The 16,066-nt window shown below is 30.1% G+C and overlaps 1 long non-coding RNA gene across 1 annotated transcript; it reads left to right on the forward strand.

Moving 5' to 3' along the window:
- The first annotated feature begins 5,971 nt into the window (after window positions 1–5,971).
- Window positions 5,972–6,657, forward strand: LOC143197844 (uncharacterized). The gene is made up of 3 exons (XR_013006086.1): window positions 5,972–6,139; window positions 6,208–6,338; window positions 6,425–6,657. It is a non-coding gene; the product is annotated as an uncharacterized LOC143197844 (long non-coding RNA).
- Window positions 6,658–16,066: the final 9,409 nt, after the last annotated feature.

Raw genomic sequence — 16,066 nt, forward strand, 5'->3', positions numbered from 1 at the left:
TTTCTTGACACAGAGTTTGCTACATATAAATAAATTAATATATTGAATATATAGAAAGTAATTTTCAGTTTTTAGTTAATTTTATGGTACAGTTATTGTATACTATAACGAATAAATCATTTTTCTCTAAATAAAATTGTCATGTTGGCAATTGAGAAATAAATGACAATATGACAGATAAAATGACCTTAAATAGAATTATCATTAACATCTCCATGGTAAGTTAAATTGGAAACATCATATTATTAGACATTATTGATTTATTTACTTATTATTTTGAAAGCCCATCAGCCTTTTGGGCTATTTAGGGTCGAGTTACAATGTATTTTTAAATAAAGTATACATAAATAACATTCAAAAATAATATATTAAACAAATTACAATAGAGAAGAATTACAAAAGGTGTATCAGTCCAGCGGCCGTTAAATAGTTTAAAAGCATATCCAAATGCTTGGGTTGGACCGGTTGTTTTAATGACCTTGGCATTCCGACGAAAGATTGGAAAATTCAACTTAATAGCTACAAATATGTTCATGTTATGTTAATTTTGCATTGCGGCGAAATAATAAAAACTTAATTATATCACTCAATGGATGCACGATTCCTCAAGCAGAATCAGCTAAATACCTCGACATCCATCTTTATTTTTTTTGGATTAAATCGTAAATATTATGTTAGACAAAAATTAAAACATGTTAGAACCAAAATAAAACAACTATTGATATTTCAGTCAATTATAAAGCCAATTTAGGCCTATGGGGTGCGAATATGGGTCTGCACTAAAAATTCAAATCCACTAGTCATCCAACGCTGTCAAAACAAAATTCTTCGATTAATTACCAATGCCTATCGCTACATAACTAACGAAGAACTGCACGATCACGAAAGAAGATTACTAAATCATACTAACGTGGAAGCGATACAACTAATGGACAACGCGCAGGATATCAGAAGATTGAAGCGAACCGAACCATATGAACTTATGTAAAGTTTATACCTTTAGTGTAAACTATAGCTTAAGTTATTATAATTTTATAATTGAGGAATATATATCGATGTATTTATCTCGCACTCGTCTTGATTGTGAACTAATCATAGTACAAATGAAATGTAGTAATAAATTAATTTATAATTAAGTTTGTACTAAGCACATTTAATAAAGATGTTAACAAAAAAATGTATTTAATGAACTTTTAAAAACTCTGTATAACGAATTGTAATGTTAAAATTTATTTTAATAATAGCCGTATAAACATATAAGCACATGCCACTGCATCAATACTTCATCATTTGTACTTTACAAAATCTGTGTTTAAATCTGTTTTATCATCTTAAATTCTCCTATCAATTGATAAACTAAATTTTTGATTAGTTTCATTTACTTTACTTGACATCAGAACATTTTGATTCATACCTTGTTTACACACAAGTATTGTTCGAAATATTTGCCATAACACACACACACTAGGCTGTAAATACTTGATAAATTCACATTGTTCAATTAAATATGTATGATTTACCCTTAACCTATTGTAGTATAACCATAATGGGATTCGATTTGACACTTGATAAGGGCTTGAATTTAATAATTATAAGATAATTATAGTGAACAGCAGTGAATGTTTAATTCTCTAATGGTTGCACATTTGTAAAACTAAATACATCACATATCAAAGCACAAACTTATTAGGGACATTATTATATACACACTAAACAAATCAAATGTGGCCTAACCTCAAATTTTACCAGCAGTGTTATTTACCTCGTTATTACATCTACAATACACTTTAGACATAATTAAATATCGTTAACATAACGAATGCTTACATTAGAATGGGTTTAACAGCAATAAATTACCGATGTTCAAGCTATATCGGCTGATTCGCTATCTTCGAACGAAAATACACAACTAGTTATCAGTTTTTACCAATGTTATAAGTAAATTAAGGCATCTCATATCCATACACATTAGAATGTCGATCATAACACAAAATTATTAAAATAACGTACAAATAAGATTTTAGCATGTTGTTTTGATACCAACAACAATAAAAACAACTAAGCCATGTGGATATTTGCAGCGTTCTGGCACGCCTTTAAAATTACATTATTTAAAACATAATTTTTTCTTTCAAAACCATTTTTTTGCAGAAATAACTTTTATTCCGGGTAAAATAATTGCGTCGAATAGTCATAAAATAGCTTTTCACAATTAGTCATTATACCTATTATGATTTACGAAGTTATCTAAGATTTTGCACTAAAACAGTAAATGAGGCTACTAACTCTCAGCATCGTGGAAGCAATAACAGCTACTGGACAACACGCGGGAAACCAGAAAATTTAAGCGAGTATAGTTTGGATACGAACTTATATAGTGTATAAGTTATTCACTGTTAACTTTAGTTAAATTAGTCTAATTTAATGTTAATTTTGGAAATGCATACCGATGTCGTCTTGCTAGTGTATTGATGTAAATACAATAGAACAATGGTAATAAATCATTTTATAAATTAAGATTGTACTAAACATATCCATATGTAAAAAAATATCGAGAAGAAATGGCACCTAACAAAAAATACATGTATTAAAACAAAACAAAACGCCATTGTCGGTTTTTCTACCATAATTTTCCAACCACTAAACCCAAACATACCATTCCTATTATCGAGCCTTAAAAGATTTTAATTATCCATTTGTTCCCAACAACAGCCTAAGTGTTTGTTCCGCAATATTCCAAAGACTGGCCATAACTTTTTCCAGTAATGGGCGAGCGTTACTTTATAAGGAGAAAACCGCCAATGATATAATCAAATTTATTTAGCGGGCGATAAAACGGGGGCCGACGTGTATGCTGCAAAATGGTTGCATATAAAAAAAGGACGTAAAAAATAATTTATAGTCCGTTTAATTCGAAACGAATTATGATATAGTTTTACTGCGAAAAAAGGCCACACGGCGGTACATTAACAATTATCAACACGGTTTTATTATCAAAATAATTTGTCTCATAAAATGTACGTTATTCAATGAAGTAATTTATTATGTATACTGATATTACTACCATTAGAATTTATGGGTAATATATTTTTTATTTAGTCATTGATTTAAATTATTCATCAGTTATCTTTTTCTCTTCTCTTTTTAATATTTAAAAAACTGGGATAATAAACTAGACTGTCTTAATCAAAATTAGTATACAACGGCCGAAGAATGTTTCTCTGTCTTAACATTCTAACAAATAACTAACTGATACTGCAAAGATATTTTCCATTGAATAAGTGATTGATAAGTGTTCAGCTCTCCTTCTTGTGTTTAACGTAATGATTTTCTTCTTAATGTGCATTTATAAATGCCAATCAAAAATTGCTATTATTAATTATTTACGAATAAGTTTTAAGGGTTCTTTTATTCAGATCAAAAGGTATGTAACTTATTGTAAATTGCAATTTCATCATTTTTCTTAGAAATTATTAAAAAATTATCGCCAAAGATAAGCCCCTTCTATATATATATATATATATATATATATATATATATATATATATATATATATATATAGTAATGTATGTGTATGTATATGTATATATGTATATATGTGCCTTTCAAAATCGAAAGGAAAGAAAGAAAGATCTGCAAGAGAAAAGCATTCATCATTCACAGTCCGGCAGAATATTGCACAACAAGGAAAATTTCAGAGAAATTCACAACAAGCATGAACGGAACAGAGCAATATTTAACAAAGAATCAAAAAAGCTGGACGAAAACGGACAAAGTCAAAGGGTTCAAGAATAGTTGTAAAACCTAACAACAATTAAGACAACATAAAATTTATTATGAAGAGTAACAAACACAAAAAAAACCCAAATGACACCAACAGCAACCCTTCAGTTAAAGATAATTACAGCAATAAAGAGAAAGCTGATATTTTGAACTCCTGGATATGTTATAATTAACTATAAAAATTCTGCAACAATTATCGGAAAAACGAATATATATAGCGATACGAACGAATACAATATAATCATTAAATTACTTCCAGTATTTCAAAAGTAATAGAAATTCTTCTGACTACCAAACCCAAGGAAAGTAGAGGAGGTCACCTTTCATCAACTTATAAATGTCTTATATATAATCTGGAAAGATATTGAGAAACTGTTAGATTAAAAGGCACAATACGATTTTAATAAAATAATCAATAATAATTTGGGTTTCAGAATAAGCCTTGAACTCTAAAGTATAAATTGTGTTATTACTTTGACTTTCATTCATTCATTCATTGTTATTGTTTGATCTGAAAAAATAATAAATAAAACCTTGCTTGGTTTGCACAGGGTTTTGAAATGTGAAGAAGAGAAAGAATTGTGTGGATATTATTGAATTAATATTGGATCATTGCCAAAAGAACATTGTTCTTTCGAAACACTATCAAACGGTTGTTGAAAATATTTGCTTGTCCCGGTAAATGCTTTTTTAAATTGAACATTTTTTATCAGAATACATTAAGTACTAAATAAAATTAAATTATTATTATTTAACTTTATTAATATATTTAACATTTTATTTAACTTTCTGGGACATTTGGTTGCAAACGTGTGTAATAAACGGTTCTAAGAAAGATACAGTTAACAAAAGTTTTAAAATATTTTTTATGAAAACAACGCCACTGATTACATAACTGAACAGTTCTCGTTAAAACCAAATGACTAAAGTATGAAGTGTTTTAGCATCTAACTGATTTAGATTACTAAATCATTCTAAAGTGGAAGCAATACAACTGCTGGACAGAGCACAGGATGCCAGGAGATTGAAACGAACAAAACCATACGAACTTGTGTGAACATTTAGTGTGTATTATTAGTGTAAACTATAGCTATAAGTTAATAATTAATAAATAATTATAATTTTATAATTGAGGAATACATATTGATGTATTTTCTCGTACTCGTCTTGCTTGTTAATTAATCCAAGCACATAGGAAAAGTAGTAATAAATTAATTGTAATAATAATAATAATTAAGATTGTACTAAGCGTATCTAATAAAGATGTTATAAAAAAAATCTAACTGATTTGCTGGATTGAAAACTTTCTGACTTCCTTTCAAAATAAATGCATTCAAATGAAAAAAAAAACGATGTTTAAATGATAATGATAAAAACTTTTTATTTGTAATATTACCTTACCTTAAATATGAAAATAACAATTAGTTCTTTACTCAATTTCGTCACTTTGGCATAAACACACTCCCGACGCGCACATAGCACTTGAACAAATTAGTTAATAAAATTAGAGAGTTAATACGTAATAAACAGGCGTTTCTCATTAGTACAGTTTCAGTTTCCAGTGCAACAAAATTGGTTTAACCGTTTTAATTCATAAACTTCGGGTTTTATTAGCGAAACACTGTAAGCGATATACGGAAACCGATCGATACATTTCGTCCGTCTTTGAATACTTCTTTCCGCTACTGAAAACAAAGTATGCTATATTACTGTTCGTGGTTTTATACGCTTGTACAATATAGAAGCAGCGAAGACGTAAAAACCATCGATTTCGTATAAACCGTTCAACGTCAAACTGGAAATGCAAGGAAGACCCGATGCAAGTAAAAGAATTTTTATATCGCCGTTTTTTTTGAATCAACAAAAAACCTGTTTCTTATCATCAGATCTAGTTAGTTATAGTTTTGCGAAGTTTTTTTGCACAAAGTGCGTATTGTTCGAGAATATTAATCCTATAACCTATCAATAATAACTGTGAAATCAGACCAGTACAATGTAAATATATCGACAATTCCAGTTTGTAATTTGTTTTAATACCAGGGAATATTTTCCGTCTCATTTTATTCTGGTTAAAAAGAAAGAGAACTCTATCTCATACGTTCGAATAGTGACCTAATCAGTTTATAAAAATCGTTTAGTTGTCAAATGCGCAAAATTTTTCAAAACAATTGTGATAATAGGTTATAAACCGACAAACGTTGTTTTGCTTGATTTGATAATTTTCAAATGGCCGCATACTATTTATGATTACTTTGACTGAAAACACCGAACCATAAATAGCCAGAAACAGATTACGTCTCTAATCAATAACTTCGACTAGCAACAAGAAAAAGGAGGCCCCTCGCCAGTAAAATACGTTAGCGTGTTAAATATTGATCCTATTAAATATTAAGTTACTGGTGTTCTTATTGGATATACTTTTAGCGTGTTGCAGCCGCACTGCATGTTAGTATGGATGCTGTGACTAAAATCTCTCAAAAAAGGAAAACAATACAATGTTGAATTCACCAAAAAGAAAGCGTCTAGATACGAAGGGGGCGAAGAATCACCTTGATGTTAGTTCTATTCAATATTAAATTTATGAAATATATGAAAACAGTGAGTAGTTTTTTCCATATATAGTTTAATACAATTATTTCAGAGGTAACTGTTAGTCTAGAAAGTATTCATAGAATACTCAGGGTTAGGTTGCTCTTTTAGGGATGTAAGTCATCCATTCAAAAACATAGAAACATAGGATACATGTAGTGTAAAAATAACCGAAGAGGTCTAGTGGAACTTACAGACATTGCTTTTAAAAGAATACAATTCTTAAAGTATATAATAAAAATTAGAAAGATTTGTTACTTCAATTTGTGTATCAACATAAATATTTCAAAATGGAACATTAGGCCACCCTTGTAAAGACACTTATAAAAAGAGTGTAAAGACAACAAAAGTTTATGAAAAATGGTAAGTTAAAATAACATTTGATTATGTATTGCAAATCATAATATTCTTCAATAACTCATTGCAGATATATTGTTCTTTATGCTAGAAACAAAAATCCAACAAAGAGATCCCAACGAGTGGTTGGGAAAGGCTTTAATTAAGGATTGGCTAAGGAAGAGTAAAGTATTTCAAATTCTTTCTTGGTAAATATGAATGAAATATTTAATTGTCTTTTATGCAATTTACTTTTCTAGATATATGCTTGAAAAAAGATACACAGTAGATAGTTCAGATAGCTGAAGAATATGGCCACAGAGTGCAAGCTTCCTCTTTCTTTATTCAACTCAATCAAATGGAATTGTTATGGGATGTGGTAAAGTACTACACATGCGGGTCGAGAAAGATGTACAAGAAGAAAAATTGTCTACAATAACACATTTCGGTGTGGATGAATATATGACACACAGAAAAATGAATTGACAAATGATGGAATTAGTTTAGTGTTAGTGTTTAGTGTTAGTTTGGAAAATAACAGCTTAGTTATTGACTACAATAGTGGCTCATAAAGTGACAGTGACTGAATGAAACGTTCTGCATGTGTGATTATGATTCAATGCTAAAGGTAAGAGAATTATGTTATAGATATGTGTGTAATTCTTCTGAATATACATGACAATTGTTCATGTCTGTCAAAATAATTGAGGAACACATTAATACTTTGCGTTTTGCAGAATTATTAAACACAAAGAAAAATCACTAAACCAATCCGCAATAGAGCAACAACAAATACATTCAAATCAAATTATCTTTCCTTCTCAATCTAGTTATATTAATATTGATCAATTATGTAACCTTAAGTATTATTCCACGCTACTCTAGCTTATATGAATGAATACAAAATTTTTAAGTAGCCATAAACTATATAAAATAGTAACTATAAAGTGTAGACATAATCAGATCCATGCTTTCAGTGCTCAGAATGGCTTATTTGAAAATATAGTAATGCTCTAATTATTATAGTTAATGATTTTCTATTATGGGACTACGGCTGTTTGAAACCAATTGCGAAAGTGAGAGGGAGAGAGGAAAATATCACATTATTGTCATACATATATGACTTGACTTTATATTATACCCATATTTATTACAACTCGATAAAAAGCCACCCATTCGTATATTTTAATTTTTTACGGTGTCTATAGGTGTTATTTATTGTTTGATTTGTTTTGCAAATATTTTTCAACTTATTAGCATATCAACAATGTATCGTTTGCACTGGTTCATGATACTTCACGTGGGCTGCAAGAATGCTAGATCGCATTATAAATCACCATTGTTCTTTTGTGTGTCAACCTAGATTTTGAAATGGGAACTGTTTTGACATCGCTAGGTTCCTGTATATGGTCTAGCATCGTGCGTTGTAATATATCAGCAAAATTTATATATTTTTAACAGCCGTGGACTTGGAACATTGCGAAATTGAAAAATTATTCCACCCGTACATTGTTGCCTTATTACAAATCGGTTATATTATTTTACTAACGTGATATATGAATTTTTGCCTTCTAAATAATACCCGTAAAATTCGTGTTTTATAAAAAAAACCCTGGTGAATATTTAACGGACAAGATTACAATTTTAAACGAGTGCCTTCAGGTAACGCACAAAAACCATTTCTGTGATCTCATCAGAAACCTTCATTAATGCTGTATTAGATCTGTTAATGCTTCCAGCTATTATTCTTTAGACAGCCTTTCCTTAAAATTACCATATGATTTGCCTTTTGTTTTTTAAGTTGCTATTATATAAGTTAAACGATAAAAAAAGATAACAGTATAGTATTATAGATGTATTATAATATATATTGGAAGTTGTGTTGAAATTTGTATTTCTTAATATTTTTAACCGACTTCGAAAAAGGAGGAGGTCGTATGTTCGACTATATATATATTTTTTTTTCTTTAATGTATGTTGTATGTTAATAATTGTGAACCGATTTTCAAAAATTTTTTTTATTAGAAAGATTGCACTGCCGAGGTCGAATTGGACCAAGTCAGGATCTGATTGGGGAAGGACTTGATTGATTTTTTCTCTCTTTATTCTTTTTTTTTCTCCAACATCCATAGAAAACAATTGATAATATGAAATACATATCTCATAAATGATTGTTATCATTTGATTTCGTTGACATCTACACTGCGTCTGTTTCATAATGAACGGGCTTTTAATTACATCCTATACTGTGGGAGGATTACGATAAATTACCGGGCAAATATATATTTATAATTAATTCCGATTCATAAATTCCAACCGGCATCATTTGCATGGCGGTTGAGAAAAGGACAGTATTTTAATAGGTGCTTCATTGAGCTTTTTCAACTGCCATATCACGTTCTCGACCGAACACAACAATTATTTCGATCTCCCTGTTTCGGACCGGCTAATAATCTGGAACGCTTAACGACCATGTAGGGAACATGTCATTTGCTGACTCCATTCAATTAATGATACCAGAATACGGATACTCGCAAGTTTACGAGGGTCGATGGGAAAGAAATTTATAAATATGTGAGAAAATGGATTTTTTACTTTTATGTATTTATATCGCTAATTTTAATTCAAAATCATATTGTAAGGATTGAAAAAAAGTTGAATAACTGTTAAGTCTGAGCTTTTCTCAAATAAAAAGCCAATTATAATGTCATATAACCAGTATATAAGAATCAGCATTTAATTAATAAATAGGATGACATTTAACATACATTGATTTAACGTACATGGTAGGTTAAGTGTGAGACCTCTGCTGTCTTTCTTGATGTTGCACAGGTTTTGGACATAAAGGACTAGTATATAAAATAAAGACAGAGTTGATTTGAAATATATATAGGTTAGTTAAGTTCGGAAGCAGATAATGATAACTCGCTATGGTATAAAGCTCGGAGATTTAAAAGACCAATTATTAGAGTACCACCTATTAAAAATGATCGATGTGGTCGAAGTTCGACGCAACAATGAAAAAGCTGAAATATTCACAGAACATTAAGCTAACGTATTCCAACCGAATGATATACAATATGCAATGGATACAAATCCTGTTTATCAGCCCGATGTAGCTGTTAATCTGATTTCTCCAATGGAAGTTTCCACAGAAATTGACTAACAACCTCATTCCTAAAAAGGGTCCTGGAATTGATGATATTTCACCTGGATTATTGAAAGAGCTGCTATGAAAAGCAATAATCATGTTGACATATATATTAATGCTTGTTTGAGACTGAGGTATGTTCCGGAATGTCTTAAGGTTGCTCGAATAATTATATAGTGCACAGAGTAACAGCGGTTCGTCTACATTTCTGGACGTCTCACAAGCTTTTGAGCGTGTATGGCATTTGTGATTAATATACAAAATGTGCAAATTATTACTGCGGAATTACCGTCTACTGCTGGAATGCTATCTTTTGGAAAGAAAATTTAGAGTCTCACCTGAAGGGGTATTCTCAACCCTTAAACCTATTTCGTCTGGAGTTCTACAAGGTAGTTTCGTTGGACCACCCATATCTGCTCTGTACTGTTATCACAACAAGAGAAACAGTACTAAGAACATTTGCCGACGACACAGTTATCATGGCAAAAATATATATCTCTGTCTAAGGCTGTAGAAAAAGTATAAGTAGCATTCAACAAAATCTACAAATGGAAGAGGGACTCCGTTGAGGCGAAATGATATGTAGGAATGTTCGTCGAGTCAGTTGGTCGGTCGGAATGTGTAGTTGTCGATGCGATTGTTTGTCCGAACATTCATTACGATTTTGTGGAAGGAATTTGCACGAGAACTAAAAACATTGGTTGAAGAAATACTTGTTTATTTATATATTGAAGGATATATGTGGTCGACGAGAGAATGGATAGGATATCTGGTTAGGTAGAGGAAGTACGTACCAAAGTGGTACTGTTACAAGGGGGTTGAGAAAGAAAAAGAAAGCGAGACGTCGTCGTGGTGGTCTCTTATAGTCGGGAATCGCATGGTACCAATCCACTGGCGTTGCTAACCTTTGAACTTGATGTAGGTAAATGCGTGGTGGCCTAAAAGGGTCGTAGCGGTCGCTACAGACAGAAACATAATTATATCTTGTCGGATGCGTGATTCCTCAAGCAGAATAAGCCAAATACCTCGGAATATATCTCGCTGGTAGGTTAAACTGGAAAAGTCATGTTAAACAAAAAGCAAAGCAAATTAGACTCAAAGTGAAACAACTGAACTGGTTAATCGGAACATACTCTCAACTTGACCTAAAATTAAAGAGATTGGTTTGTCAGTCAATCATAAAGCCAATTTGGACCTATGGGGTGCAAATATGTGGTTGCACTAGTAATATGGGGTAGACATTAAACCAACTAGTAATCCAATGCACCCAAAACAACGTTCTATAATTAATTAGCAATGCTTATCGCTACATAACCAACGGAGAGCTGCACGTTAAGTTCGAAATCAAATGAATACACGATCTGATCTAAAATTTAGCCGTAAAATATGAAATAGGGCTGATAAATCACAGCAAGGTGGAAGCAATACAGCTGCTGGACAATACACAGGAAATCAGATTGAAGTGAATCAAACCATTCTAACTTGTTTAGTGTATAATTGTGTTTTAACCTTAGCTTAAGTAGTTTAGATTTCTCTTAATTATTTTTATCTTAATACTGAGATGTTAATCCTATTCTCACCCTGATTGTGTATTAATGTAAGTACAACAGAAGAGTATTAATAAATTAATTGTAAATTAGGATTGTACTAAGCATTTCTAATGTAAGATATAATTGATTTTTTTTATTATTTGGTGGTTTCATTTTAATATGTAGTCATAAATGTGTTGTTTGAAAAATTTTTAATGTTTAAGTGATGATTTAAAGTTACTGATAATATGATAAACATTTATGGTGTTCAGATTACACTTAAATCTTATAGTAAATAAATAAATTGATAACAGTTATATTACTCTTATGTATTGGACGGTTTAAACATATACTATAACCTAGATGGACCTATGAACATTAATATCAACCTAATATAATTATTTCAGAATAAAGTCCTGAGAGTATTGTGGATACACCCAGATATTACATAACTAGGCTGCAGAAACATACCATGTGAATTTGTCATAACATTTATTTTATTTTATTTTATTGGAAATTGAATAAGGGCCAATGGGTTTTCCTAGATAGGTACCTACTTTGAAGTCATTGTACGAGTAGCAGTGATATATTAATAAATTAAAGATAAAGATATATATGAATATAAATTCTAATTAAACGATTAAAATGTATGGGTTAAATATAATACAGAATTTATTTATTGTTTTATGTGCCTTTTGGGTTATTAGATAAAAACAATTTATAGAATAATAAATCCTTTCTGTTGAGTAGCAAATCAAAATAACTGTGCGTTTTGGGAATTGTTCTATAATACATAACATGACAAAACTTTATTCTTATTGTTTCCTGTACGAACAGAAGTTTAAAATACGAGCGATATAAAAATGATTTTATTTGAATCGAACCTTGCCTGCGTTTCCAGTTCGGCGTGAAACCTTTATGGGAAATCGATAGTTTTTACGTCTTCGCTTACTTCTATATTGGACAAGCGTATAAAACCACGAACAGTAATATAACATACTTTGTTTTCAGTAGCGAGAAGAACTATTCAAAAATGCTTACTTACCGATCTGGTTGCCGATGTTCCCTACAATGTTTAAAATATCAAATTTCTGAAGAAATGTTCTTAATTAAATTTCTCAATTGATCCTCAGATTAGATGAACATCGTTAACTCACATGATATCTTCTCTTAATATACATCTATTGCTTACCTCTTATTATCATGGGTACCAATGATCTCAATATTTATATAACAATATTATGTTATCTTACATATATGGAATAATTAATTAAATAATACATGTTTATATATTAAATATGATAATATATCAATAATTTTGAACTTGATGGTTGACTATAACAATATTAAAACAATAGCGAACACAATCAGGTAATATATTTTTTACAATTTAGTAATGCATATTAAAGGATTGTATTTACAATCAACTACGGATTTTTCAAAACTTTTAAGGTTTGTAAAGTAAATAATCAAAATAATTGATATAAAGTTCAAAAAATAAAACGTCATATAGTCACATATCTTATTATATTTAATCATCAAACACCTTCATATTTATAAATGTTTACAAATTTACTGTTAATAATTATTAATTTCTTCTATTGGTCTGTGTGTTCCATCTATGTAAATTATGTAGTTAGTTTAATTTTAACTGCTGCATATTTCCATTACTTCATTTATATATTTATATGGTCTTTATCTTTTATTCACATTTTTCACCTAAAATATATAATGCAAAAGCAATAAAGACACCAAGGTGATAATTTAAAAATATCATGGGTGAATAATAATCTAAATTTTTAAATAAAACTGCATCGTTCTTTGCTTATGTTATGTATTCAACTCTTCAGTATCACCAATTGCAGATAGCTCATGTTTAATTAGCCTTCAGTGACTTTCGTTTATCTATTTATATAAGTTAATACCACTAAAATGTATAGAGACACCTCAATAACCTTTAATTTTACCTTTTTTTTATAACATCTTTATTAGATACGCTTAGTACAATCTTAATTATTATTATTATTACAATTAATTTATTACTACTTTTCCTATGTGCTTGGATTAATTAACAAGCAAGACGAGTACGAGAAAATACATCAATATGTATTCCTCAATTATAAAATTATAATTATTTATTAATTATTAACTTATAGCTATAGTTTACACTAATAATACACACTAAATGTTCACACAAGTTCGTATGGTTTTGTTTTGTATCTCCTGACATCCTGCGCGCTGTCCAGCAGTTGTATTGCTTCCACGTTAGTATGATTTAGTAATCTTCTTTCGTGTTTCAAGGCGAAATCCTGCACAACTTCGCAAATCCATTTGATTTCCAGGTCATCGTACAGTTCTCCATTGGTTACATAGCGATAGGCATTGGTAATCAATCGAAGAACCTTGTTTTGACAGATAATTTTACCTGTAGTATAATAATAAGCAACAATTAACAATTTTTTTTAGCTGTTCTTTGTTCATAGGACATTCAATTAAATGAAAAGCAGATTTAAAAATTTTTGTCCCGAAATTTATATTGGGACGAAATTTTCGCATATGACAGGTTTTTCTTTCATAGCTGCGTATAACTTTCTATAAGGTGGACATATTTTTTTCTTCTATCTACAAAAAGTGTAAAATATAACTTTCCGTGATCATATTGTTCTTAATCGTTTTTTATCCAAACTTTCTATAACTGTTTAATAGTTTTAACAATACGGGTATAACCAAAAGTAACACGAAATCTTAAACAACACTGTTTAAAATGAAATAACTTCGTTTAATGATGTCTTATTTTGACACACTAACTTTCCATTTCAATATCGTTTCGAAGGCAAAATTTAGGTATTTGGCTTCCGATTCAAAATTGCTTGCCGGTATTTTGCGGTAAAACGTTGCCAGATGTTGATTTTAAAAATTACACGTCTCTAATTAATTTACTTACAACCAAAACGACGAATAATCTACCCTTGTTGACGCTAGCAGCGCGTCGGCCAGGGCCTAACTAATTGTTTATATATTTTGTTATCGATCTGATGGCTATCCCTGGTTGCTTGATATCGGCGTATTTTCATTTTATTGGAATTTATTCAGTTGGCCATTTTAAAAACATTTTAGGCCTAAAATTAATTCTCGGTATAAGCTTTAACCGTGCAAAATTTCACACTTCCAGCTGTTGTTGTGAATCACTAGACGCTAAGAATTCCAAAGGACTATTGGGTCGTTAATTAATATAGATAATAATAACCTACATTCCAGTATTTGTAGTTATTTTGCGTAAAAGAAGGATATTGTTTTTAATATGACGAATATATTTTTAATTATAGGAAGTTAAGTATATCGCGATTATTATATAGTTATAGTCGAATATGCCAATATAGTTATTATCTGCAATCAATTGTTCCTCCTTCCACTAATTTTTCTTTTTCCTCGGGACTTCTTATCCGCTCGATGTTTGTCCACTTTGTATACATTTATTTTAACCTGAAATATATAAAAATATTATATATAACGATATTTCATTATGACAAAAACTGTATCTTTTATATCATGTTTGTATATTTCTCTATCGATAAGATCTGATATTCTTTATAGTCCGTAGTCGCGAATTTGTTAAGGACTCTTGTGGAATTTTACGTCAGATACAGTTCGATTTTATTTTGAGATAAGGAGATGAATTTATACGGCCATAATTTGATAATATAAATTTATATAGTATACAATATTAAAGGTAAATATGAATTTAAAGTTATATATTAGAATAAATTATTGGTCAGTGGTCTTAGTTTATTTTTGGTGTTAGCCTAATATTCGCAAATAATTCTTTTACAGATATTATGTTAATTTTAGTTTTCGCAAATATTCAAAAATATTTTTAAAATATGAACTTCTTTGATAGTCTTTAAGATATTTTTATCGCAGGTTAATTAAATTTATATAATTTATTTTCGACCAGAAATCCATATGTAGTCGAGAAAACTGCTTTTGACCGTAATTTTGATTAAAACACAATAAAGTAATCTTATTTTCAGAGATAGCTATAATATCGTCAATAAGAAAAATCAACAATCATGCTACAGTTGTATTTCATTAATCAATTGCCAGTTGATAAGAATATAAGAATATAAGAAACAAAACTAGAGACCATAACAATACCTTAAATTCATTTAAACCCTAAACACCCCAATATTTTATTCTATTATTCATCTATATTTTTGGAATTTATTCTAAATTGTATCGGCTACAAGAAACCTCCAACTTCATCTTAACAAAATCGAATTGTGGTTGAAAACGTGGCGTATCAAAGCAAATGAGACAAAATCTACCTATATGACATTCACCCTTTGCAGAAGAACATGTCCCTCAGTAAAATGAATAATCATGAACTTCTGCAAATAGACAACGTTAAATATCTGGGAATGCGTTTGGAAAAAGATATAGTGACAAAACGCAAACAGCTTGGGTTTAAACTAAACCAAACATATTGTCTGATAGGGCGTAAATCTAAATTATCATTAGATAACAAGGTTTTGCTATATAAGTCAATACTTAGGCCCATTCGAACTGTGGGATACAACTAGCAAATCTAACATAGCAACATAGCTCTCCTTCCAAGGTAAAGTGTTGCGAGGAATCGACGATACCCCATATTACGTCTCCAACAAACTGATTCAGTGCG

The sequence above is a fragment of the Rhynchophorus ferrugineus genome, unplaced genomic scaffold (assembly GCF_030347505.1).
Source record: "Rhynchophorus ferrugineus isolate W39M unplaced genomic scaffold, kcgeb_rfMv2 rfM6, whole genome shotgun sequence".
Lineage (NCBI taxonomy): Eukaryota > Metazoa > Arthropoda > Insecta > Coleoptera > Curculionidae > Rhynchophorus > Rhynchophorus ferrugineus.